Here is an 11,340-nt window from a genome sequence, read left to right on the forward strand (position 1 = left end):
TTTGATTAGTGTTATTATATTGTTCATTGAGGACTTCAATGGACACACAATGTCCGGCCTTCATCTTTTGTAAGTTTCTTGAAGGTTATTGGTCTGCTAATCCCACTCTCTCTCTCGCTCTCATCATATATAACGGTTTGTGTTATTTGCAATTAAGCCGGATTAAAATAAAGTAATTAGGTTCAACAATTGTCAATTAGAATTGAAGCAAACCTAATATAAATGATAACAAATTCATATAGATATGACATGTCTATTTATAAATAAGCACAATGTAGAAGTAGCCTTAATTTGGATATATTTGTATATATAGTAAAATACTATACATGTCTCTTTACAAAACTGACTAAAGTCCAATATGTAGATCAATCAAAAATTTAAACAAAACTAGATACAGGTTTTTAAAGTATGTTTTAACAATACCATTAGCAAAACATTCTCTCCCTCTTTCCCTCTCTCTCTACCTCCCTCCTTCCCTCACTCCCTCTCTCTCTCTCTCTCCAAATATATATATTGTAAATTATGGTAAATACTTTACTTTCATTTGAATAAGGAAATAGATTAATTAGAATGTCACAATGATAATTTCAAGGTTATCCCTACCCCCTTTCAAATTGTAGATATTTCTTGTCATAAAAAGAAAAAAGAATTAATAAAAGAAATGAAAGACAAGTAATGGTTTGGATTGAATTATGAAATGGATAATGGAAAAAAGAAAACAAAAAATTGGGAAAACAAAACGACTACTATTATTATTCTTATTTCTAAAAGTATTAGTTACTAAAAATAAATTAAGAAAACTATTGGATCATTAATCAATGAAGAAGACGTCTCAGAGAAGAAAATTTTGTTTCCGAGTTCTACAATCGTATCCATAGTTATTTTTTTAACTATCAGTCTATCATAGAAATAATGTGTTATTGAGTTATTAACAGAAGTCTAAACTATGTTAGGATGTAAGATGATAGATGAAGTTAGCCAACAAGAAACTTCGGGCGTAGATTCCATGTTATTTGCCACTAATCATCAATGTGTACCGATAAATACGTTTAAATGAACATACTAGTGCAGATGGCTAGTCGAAATTGACTAGCTGTCCAACAGTTACACTAATGAATAATCTATATTAAAGAAGAAATGATTATCTATTAAATATGATGATTAAAAAATGAATATATTTTTTTGTTCAATTTCTTTTTGTATTGATCCTTTGAATCTTCCCATTGATGTTTGGGACTGCAATTGATCAGTCTCATATTGGTGTATATGCATCCTGTGTAGATTGCCTCGATATTGACTTACGTCACAAGCTCTATAAGCATAGATGGATGTTGGTTAGCAGTGGGGTCCAGGACACGCGTTTCGTCCTATTTGGGACTCGTCAGTTGGATATGCCTGGGTCCAAGTCTCAAGGTGAATATCAAATCTGGGATGCAGGTACACTCAACTGACGAGCCCCAAAACAGGATGAAACGCGTGTCCTGAGTTCCACTGCTATCCACCACCCATGTGTACTCTTATTTTTTATTTAGTTTTGTACAAATTATTTGATTAGCATGAAAAATCTTGATTTTAAAAGAAAATTGTTTTTTGATAATTTGAATGTCATTTACTTTTATCACTATAGTACATAAGTATAGGAATGAGAAAATAGCATAGAGTAGTAGAATAATACAGCTGTTTATACTGTGATAAAACTTATCAGTTGATTATTAACGCCATGATAATCATAAATTTTAAATAATAATCCAGTATCGTTACATAATAGTCATAAATTTTATTATAGCCTAAAAAAGACTGAAAAACTTACATTATATACAAGTGGATGAATATAAACTAAGCGTTTGATCAAGAAAATGGAATGACAAAATAAATAAATGTATGCAACTGCATTATTATGTTTTAGCTAGTGCCATTTTATTATGAACAGTAATCAGGTTGATAACGCGATAACGTTCGGAGCAAACGATGTTTGGTTCGAGTCCAAGAGTGAACATTGATGTGAACCGCGAAACAAGAAGCCTTAACAAACTACGGAAGCTAATTTTGGGGACGTTATTTCATTTAATTTAAAGCTTGTATAACAGTAACATTTACTTTTGCTCCTAGTGTATTCTACAGATCATAAGCTTTCGTTTGATGTATGATTCACTGCCATAACATTTTTTGTCCCAAAGCTGTTGTAATTTAGACGTAACCTTTTCTACTCTATTTTCTACTCTAATCCCCCAGTTTTGGACATAATTGTATTTTCCTAATCATTGTACGTTGTGGTCAGGTTAGTCATCTATATATTCATGTATCTTTTTACACCAATCTGAATTCGGGTACCAGATCGGATTTTGGAATAAAGCGAGTAGTGTTCCAGTTGTCTTATCTTCTCTCTCGCGCGTGCTTGTCAGCCAATCAGGGACAGAATAGTTTTCGTCTCTCTACCTCCTCTTCGAACTCACGCATACTAGCCTCAAGGTTAGGCCAGTCAGCCTATTGCGTCAAGGTCTTAATCTACATTAGACAAGTTATACTCGGCATGAAAGTGGGTAGACAGATCAAGGACGTAACAAACATCAACTCTGAGATGAAGATATATCCGATTGATATAACCAAAATAGAACGAAACGCGCGTACTGAATTCCGCTGCTAGCCGCATTCCATTTATTCCAAGTATAATTAGTTTACCAGTAACCTAGACTATTCGGTGAAATAATAAGAACAGACAAAATTTATTAAGATAACATTGATTGTAGATAGTGAAATGGTTTGCTTCCTCTTCTAGTTACTTTGATAATAGTTTTTATCACCTTTATTGAACTGTTTCCAACATCCTAATCAACCATGTATATTGAAATATAATAACTACTGTTGGACGATTTAATTACAATTCAAAACACGGAGTTCAGCGAAGGGATCTCTTTTCAACGAATTTATTATCAAGCTGTACAGTCATATATATATGAAAATGTTTTATTAAAGTACTAATTCCGTGAGGAAATGTGAACACTAATAACCAAGATTATAATAAGATGATTAGAATGAATAAAATGTTTTGGTTACAATAATTAAAGGTCATAGAGGTGTAAAAAATAAATACGATGATCTGATGAGTATTCATGAATAAAATAATGCGAATATAAAACATAAGTAAAGGGGGAATGGAGTAATAATAATAATAATAATAATAATAGAATGATACTAATAATAATATTAAGGCCATGGTAACGATAATGATAAGACGTACTTCTTTTGTACGCATAGTTCTGGTTTGAGCTCATGGATGGTAAGAGCTTCGGCTATTTTTAAGAGTTTGATCTGAAGAAATCTGGGTAGATTTGAATGAACCATATAAACAACCTTAAAATCAGACTGTGGATCCGTAGAACGATTACAGTCGATTAGGTGTTCAAGTATAGAGCTCTTAACTACTTTCTTTTCACCTTTTTAGAACCAAACTGGGATATGTTCTCGTATCCGAGTTGAAAGCGAGCGCTGGCTACGGCCGATGTACCTTGCTCCACAAGAGCAGGTGAACTGGTAGATGCACATAGAGGCGACCAGACGCGGAAGCTTATCTTTGATGGATACAGAAAATAAGTTCTTGCTCGTGAAGGTGATTCGTAGTTTAGCAGCATTAAATGTCCTTTTTATCGTTGTTGTTAAACGATTTTTAATAACGTCTGATGTTCGATCACCTTTAAATTCCAGACTTATATAAAGGTTTTTCTTCGGCACTGAATGACTAGGTTTCCTGTTGACGTTACTTCTATTCATAGTTTTCTTAAGGAACGCAAGTTCTTCATTAATGCATTCCGTACTACATATTCGATGTATACGATAACATAAAGTATGAATCACATTTCTCTTTCTGCTTAACGGAACCCAGTTATAGAAGTTAGTTAGTTGGCCATTCCATGTTAGCTTTCTAAAAATGGATCTTTTTAAAGAACCATTATTTCTTCTTACTAGACGTACATCGAGAAAAGGGATTGATTGGTCTTTCTCTCTTTCTAATGTAAAGTCTATGGAAGGGTGGCACGAGTTAAAGGAGTGTAAGATATCGTCCAAATCAATATTATCGTCACAAACGACAAATGTGTCATCCATGTATCTTACGTATAGGTGGAATTGATTTATCATTGAACTGAGTTGATCGTTTTCTAGTTTTGCCATGAAGCAGTCTGCTAGAGTTGGACCTAATGGAGACCCCATTGCAATCCCATCTCTTTGTCTATATATTTCATTGTTGAAACTGAACTGGACATTAAAGGTACAACGTAACAATAATTCTTTTAAGTGTTCAGTTGGAATACCTAGATCTATGTTGTTAGGTCAATATACTCACAAATATAACATATCGTTTCCGTTAACGGTACACTAGTGAATAAAGAATTAACATCAAGCGAGAACATGTGTTTTCCGGAAGTATTAACATCCTTAATACGATCAATAAATTGAAAAGTATCATGAATAGAATATTTAGATACTTGCCTTCTAACTGGTTCCAATTTTTCAGCTAACCATTGGGCTATTCGGTGGTATGGTGAGCTTGACATATCTAAAATAGGTCGTAATGGTAAACCTGCTTTATGTACTTTCGGTAGTCCGTATAAGCGTGGGATGATTGAACCCATTGGGCGAATGTGATCATATAAATCCTGGGTAATTATCTCTTTATTTTTAAGGTTTTTAATAACATCCGTTAGCTGTTTTTCAATCTGCAGTGTTTTATCACCTTCTCCTTTAGGTTTAGAGAATTTAGTCGCATCGTCTAAGATTAATCTCATTTTTTCTAAATATTCTTGGCGGTCAAGTAAGACTACACCAGCTCCTTTGTTAGGTTTACTTAGTATTAAATCCTTATTTCTCTTCAGGAGCATTAGTTGATCCAGATGGTTCTTAGTTAATAAGTTGTTCTTACCACATTGTATATTAACATATCCATGACTACAGTCCAGTAATGTGGATTTAAAATGCTGAAGATTTTGTGGGGATGTTGGCACAAGATCATGAGTTTGGTTTGACAGATTTTCGAATTGAATTTGTGTATAAAGTCTGTTGGTTTTGGAGGTGCTATTACAGAATTTGGGACCCAATGATAAGGCCTGCATTTGGATAGCCGAAGGTTTAATAGAAGAATGATTAAATACATAATTTTCGGGATGTTCTGGAAACTTGTTAATCACGTCTACGTGTTGCAATGTTTCTAAGTGTTTACGTTTAGCTTTTTGTGACTGTTTTTCAGTAACATCATTAACATAATCCTCAAATTGTTTACGTTCATCTAACGACAATTCAAACAATGTGTGGCTTCTTAGAGATATGTTGCGATCTAATTCAACTATTCGAGATTTAATGGCATCTATACAACTGAGAGTATGACGTTTGAGAGTTTTTGCATTGGGATGAATGTGGTTTCGTCTTAGTGTCTTCCAGAAAAGTTCAGGATAATCATTACTTTCGATACAGCTTTTTTCATATATATACGACTGTACAGCTTGATAATAAATTCGTTGAAAAGAGATCCCTTCGCTGAACTTCGTGTTTTGAATTTTAATGTTTAAATGGGAATTACATACCGATTTAATTACAGTTTATGGAAGCATTTAGTTCTCCAATGTAACTTCGAAACTTTTATTGCCATAATTGGATTAAAAGCGGTTTACATCTCTCTGTATTTGATATTCTTGACTTGATCAGTCTTAGTTGGTTTATGCGTTTTTTGTGAGTAGATTACCTTGATATAGCCATTATATCACAAGTTTTATAGAATAGATGAATAGAAGCTATCAGTGGAATCTAGGACGCTCGTCGCAACCTCTTTTAGAGCCTTGTCAACTGGATATGCCTGCATCGCAGTATTAATATTCACACCAGAACTGGAACCCTGTATCTTTTGCAGCAAACAATCATGTTGATATTCACATGTTCGAAAACCTTTAGAATTTCATCGTCATACACTTGAAATTTAATAACTAATCACTCCTCACTTCAAAAGAAACAAAGCAAGCACATATGATTAAATTACTGTAATATCCACAAAACTCCTTTCTGACATATTTAATTATCCATCATAAAGTGTAATTAAAATTCATTAGTAAATCTAAATCACTGAGTAAAACTGAATCAATATTTGTTTTTCTCTCATCTAAATAATTATTATAAAATGAGTTAGAGAGGAGAGGGGGGGGGTAACAAACTCACCATAGTAATAATGAGTCATTTATTTATTTATTCTATTCTATCGTTTTCCGGTATTTCTAGGTCAATGATGAATTGATTAAGTGACTAGGTTTTACTAATTTTCACTTCCTTTATAATTTTCATTCTCTTCTATCTTCTCATATACATATTTATTCATCATTTGTAGACCATAAAGTTTTGGAAAAAAAAATTTCTATTTGGTAGATAAACAAGTTTAACTTAGAATTGGATTTAACTTTATAAGGAAAAGTCAAATTATTAAAAAATAAAAAGATAGAAAGAATAGAGAAGGAAGCCATAGAAAATCATTCCCCCCCAAAAACAAATTGTTATCAGTGCTATGAATAGGTCATGTGTGTATAAAGTTAATTGAGACATTGAATTAAGATTGGAAAATAATTAATTTGTTTTTTTGCGTGTAAATTTAGTAAAAAAAAAGGAATATAAAACAAAGATTATAAACAAAGATGAATGGTGGATAGCAGTGGAATTCAGGATGCACGTTTCGTCCCGTTTTGGACTCGTCAGAAAACTTCACCTACAACTCTTCTACAGTTACTCCGGGCCCCAAGGCTGGGTAAAGGAGGAAGGTTGGGCATGGGGTTAACGACATCATCCCGTAGAAAACTAACTGACTAAAAAACGCTAAAAACGCTAACGGGACTCGTCAACTGGATGTACCTGCATCCCTGATCTTATGTTCAATCCGGGGCTCGAACTCAGTACCATTAGCTTCAAAAGCCATCACGTTATCCACTTAGCTATTGAGATCTGTTAGCCACTTGCTTGTGCAATGAGGTGAAGTTTTAATCCATTTTTGTATTGTTTTTTCGAACATTCCCATAGATGTTTAGGTCTGCAACTGATTGAGTCCTGAATTGAACATCAACTCTGGGATGCAGGTACATCCGACCGGCGAATCCCAAGTAGGACGAAACGAGCGCCCTAGATTCCACTACTAACTAACATCCATCTATGCTTATAATGACTGTGACTTAATATAATATCGAGTCAATCCTCACAGGATGCCTATGTGCCAATATGAGACTGATCAATTGTAGTCCTTAATATCAATGGGAAGATTCAAACAATCAATTCATAAACTGGATTAAAACAAAGATTGAATGTAAAAAACTTATAAATAAATGTAAAGAAATTTTAATTGATACGTTTAAAAATGTTTATTAATAATTATTCAAATAATTTTTTGACCATATAACAGTATTGTGATATTCTACTCAGTAAGCAGACTAATCGATCGTAGTCTTTAATATGGACAATAGGGAAATACAAACTATTACAAATATTATAGTTGAATTCATAAGTCAATTGAAGCTAGATCCCCATGGAAAACCTACAAGCACTGGACATCCGTTTCGTCATATCGTGTGACTCCTCAGTAGCGCGCATTCACGATCCCGCCTCGCGAGATTCGAACCTAGGACCTATTAGTCTCGTGCGCTAGTGCTTAGCCACTAGGTCCTGGGTTTGAATCTCGCGAGTGTGGATCGTTGATGCGCAGTGCTGAGTTCAACAATAGGACTTTTACAATTCGATCAGATGTTTAATAGAAGACTAAATTGTGTGAGACGTAATAAGGAGGGATCAATGTGAAGTGAATGAATCATGTCTAGGGGAAATTAATAGTGATATTTAACCAATAATAATAATATTAATAGTAATAATAATGATAATACAAAGATTTGTGAATAAAGATAATAGTGGCAATTATATTTGACTACGAAAGGTCGTAAGTACATAGTCAAATCATTTCATACAATAGCTAAAATTACTATAGATTAATTAGCCTTGTGGTTGGCCAAGGGAGGAGCAGGGGTTGGAGATATTTCTTCTGTATGCATAGCTCCGGTTTCTTCATCCTGATGGCTACTGGCTCAGCCGTTTGAAGGAGTTTATGTCTGACAAGCTTTGGCGAAAAATTAATGACCCCATAAATAATTGAAAAGGATTGGTTTGTACAGACACTATGACCAGTTTGTACTAAATGGGCCAATATCGAGCTGCTTACTTTCTTCACCAAACCTTTGCTTAGCCGCACTAGGTGTTCGCGAGCACAAAAATGTAAATTACTAGAACTTCGATCAATATATCTTGCTCCACAGGAGCAGTCGAACTGATAAATACGAAATGAGGTGGTCATTCTAGTTAATTCATCTTCTAGCCTCGGTGTCGCCATTGGGCGCGTAGAAAACACTAAACGTATTTCACCGGGATTGAAAGATTTTTGGATTGTTCTGCGTAATCTCTGAGTTAGTGTAATAATAAAATAACTTTTACAGTCAGTTATTTATCGAACTCTATCAAAACGTATCTTATGCATTCGGATTTACATTTTGTATACAATGGAAATTATGAGAATCTAATCTTTATGTTAAATAATGAGTTAAAATGCTTAAATAATTTCTTAATTTACTGTGTCTAAGCTGATGAATCCGAAATCCTCTATCGTTTTCATAGATAGCACATTATTTAAGTATAAGCTGACCCTGTATAGCAATGCATTTTGTTTGATGTAAATTAAATTCGGCCAATCACTTAAAAGGCCTCAACCTAGGATTGATTTCATTTATTGCTTGTTAACAAAGCATAGATTAGGATACTCATAATGGCAGTTCCATTTATACTATTGGTTAAGATATAATGTATAGTTTTATAATATAAACTAACGACTTTATGAACTAATGATATGAATTAATATACTATCCTTGGTAATTGGTTCAACTACTGGACGTAGTCAACAAGTGGGTTATTTTTAAAAAAAATTCTACACACATTCCCGTGATCATTCTCTAAAAACAAGGAAAGTTTTAAATCTAGAAATATCACTATGTTTCATTTTCTTTTCAGACAAAATATTTGTCATAACTTACATGCACTAATGTCATATTTATTTTGGTCAGAGTGAAGAATTTACTTTCTTATTGCATCAAATCTGTATGTTTGTAACAGCGGAAAAGATGTTAAATTAGACATTGTTTCCCAAAAAAATTTTAGGTAGTCGAAAGAGATGGGTAACAATCACTGGGAGAGAGAGAGATTATTTATGATATTCTTTGTAAACTTCAAACAATCAGAAACATTTCCTATGAACTATTCATATCATATATGATCTGTTGTTATGCACTGAGGTGTTTATACTTTACAACTTGAAATTAAGCTGTCTTACGTTGTTGGATCCTTAGTATCTAAACGAATTTGCTTAAATCAATTGTAGTTCACTCATTAGAATAAATGATTCCTCATCATAGAATACTTCACTTTTTTTATGGTTAATGAAAGTCAACGGCAAGCAATGAATCTATGTTCTATGATAGACTTCACTCGTTCAATGAAATAAGCTAAGTACTTAACGGTGAATAACGGAGATGAAATTCAACAAATCACCTATGATGGATAACATCCCCTTAATACAAAACCCAATCCTATTTACACCATGGGAAATCCTAATACATTAGTAGCCTATGTTAGAAAGAAAATATTACATTGCTAGTTAATTAGTTTTTAGAAGGATGGAAATTATAAAGAAAGAAGAAGTTTATTTTCCAAACTACATCTTATTTGGTATCATTTTAGATTTGATAAAGCCTTAAATACGTAAAATATTATTTAAGGCTTATATGTAGGATTAAAGAGAGATAAACTCCACATATATTTTTTTTCTATCAGTGAAGTTTATAGCCAGACTTAAAATTAAATTAATATGAGTTTTGTTGATAAAAAAAAGTTTCTCTTTTTAATAAGGTAGTTGATCAGAATTTATGAGATAGATAAAGAAAAAAATAGGGGGAATTCAGTGAAGAAAAATTGTTTTTTAAAGACGAAATCATTTACTTAAGTTGTATATTCGTATTTATAGTTGTTTGATGAATATGATGTTATAATGCCCCCAAATGCCTCAAGTGCGGCTGAGAGTGGGGAGAGTCCACTCTACTTCTCGAAATGCTCTCATATGGCCACGCGTATATAGTCTCTCCCAGGGAAGTCCTACTCATTGTCTTCTCGTGGCGGGGTTGCTGTTTACGAAATTAGGAGGATGAAAAGTGAATATCCAGAGCTTTAGCCAGGTTGATGGACACGGACAGATCACCTAGGGGAGTTGGGAAACCCTGATTCCAAACCAATGATGTTCATGGGCTCCAGAATCATGAGGGAACAAATGGCGTATTAATCAATCGTTGTTCACCGGCTACCATGGGACTACATCTTCCCACAATGCTCCACTGCCATGTGGATCAGATCTTTGAGACTAAGGCTCTGGGTGTGACCCCCTATGAAAAACACCTGCTTCAGTTTGGGCATATGGGCAGTATCGTAGCCCTCACACAAATCAAATGAGATTTGTGCAGCGCCTATATAACTGGTGCCCCTTTGTACCATGATTTATGTGTTTAAATAAATAAATAATGAAACAACTTCAATAAATACACATCAGAAATGGTTATCAACTTAGATTTGTTGATGGGATCTCAATACCCAAGGTAACACCCTGAAAAGGCACAAACAGCCTAAAATAAAACTTTTTGTGAATTGAGAGTTTACGGGAAAATTGGATGGTGAAATCATGAATAAACGGATTTCCAAATCTATTAATAAAACCTTTATATTCACTTAAACCCCGTATTGTCCTTTCAAGTCAGCGCATCATTCACGGATATGTTAAGAATAAACTTCCGCTTTAGGCCACATGAATGTGCACCTATAAATTCACTTGTTACTCTAGGGTAGGTTATATTAGTCGCACAACACCATCAGTTTCCAAAAGCATCTCAGAACATTACCTGGTGTGGATTTTAAAAGGAGAATGCTAAATAATCTTTAGTCCAACACAGAAGCACCTAACCAAATCTGCACACGTTACTCCTAAGGAATCTTTCCCAAAAATAATTTACACAATCAAAGAAACTGGGTCGATGAGAGACAAAGTAGAAAATGTATGAACTGCTGAGACGTTGGCGAACTACTAATTTAAGCCCGAACTCTGAGTCCAAAAACGATACGTCTAATTTCTCATCTTTTCTCGGCCTTGATTCTCTTCATCATTGTGTTCTGATCTCGTATTGTTTTGATCATTGTTTTGTAATTTTAAACTGTCAGTCATTTTTATTCTGGTACAGGTACATC

At 33.8% G+C, this 11,340-nt stretch overlaps 1 non-coding gene across 1 annotated transcript; it reads right to left on the reverse strand.

The window, feature by feature from the left end:
• Positions 1-6,898: 6,898 nt before the first annotated feature.
• Positions 6,899-6,965, reverse strand: Smp_tRNA_01821_Pseudo_TTG.1.1. Its single transcript has one exon. It is a non-coding gene (tRNA).
• Positions 6,966-11,340: the final 4,375 nt, after the last annotated feature.

This window comes from Schistosoma mansoni, chromosome W (assembly GCF_000237925.1).
Source record: "Schistosoma mansoni strain Puerto Rico chromosome W, complete genome".
NCBI classification, from domain to species: Eukaryota; Metazoa; Platyhelminthes; class Trematoda; order Strigeidida; family Schistosomatidae; genus Schistosoma; species Schistosoma mansoni.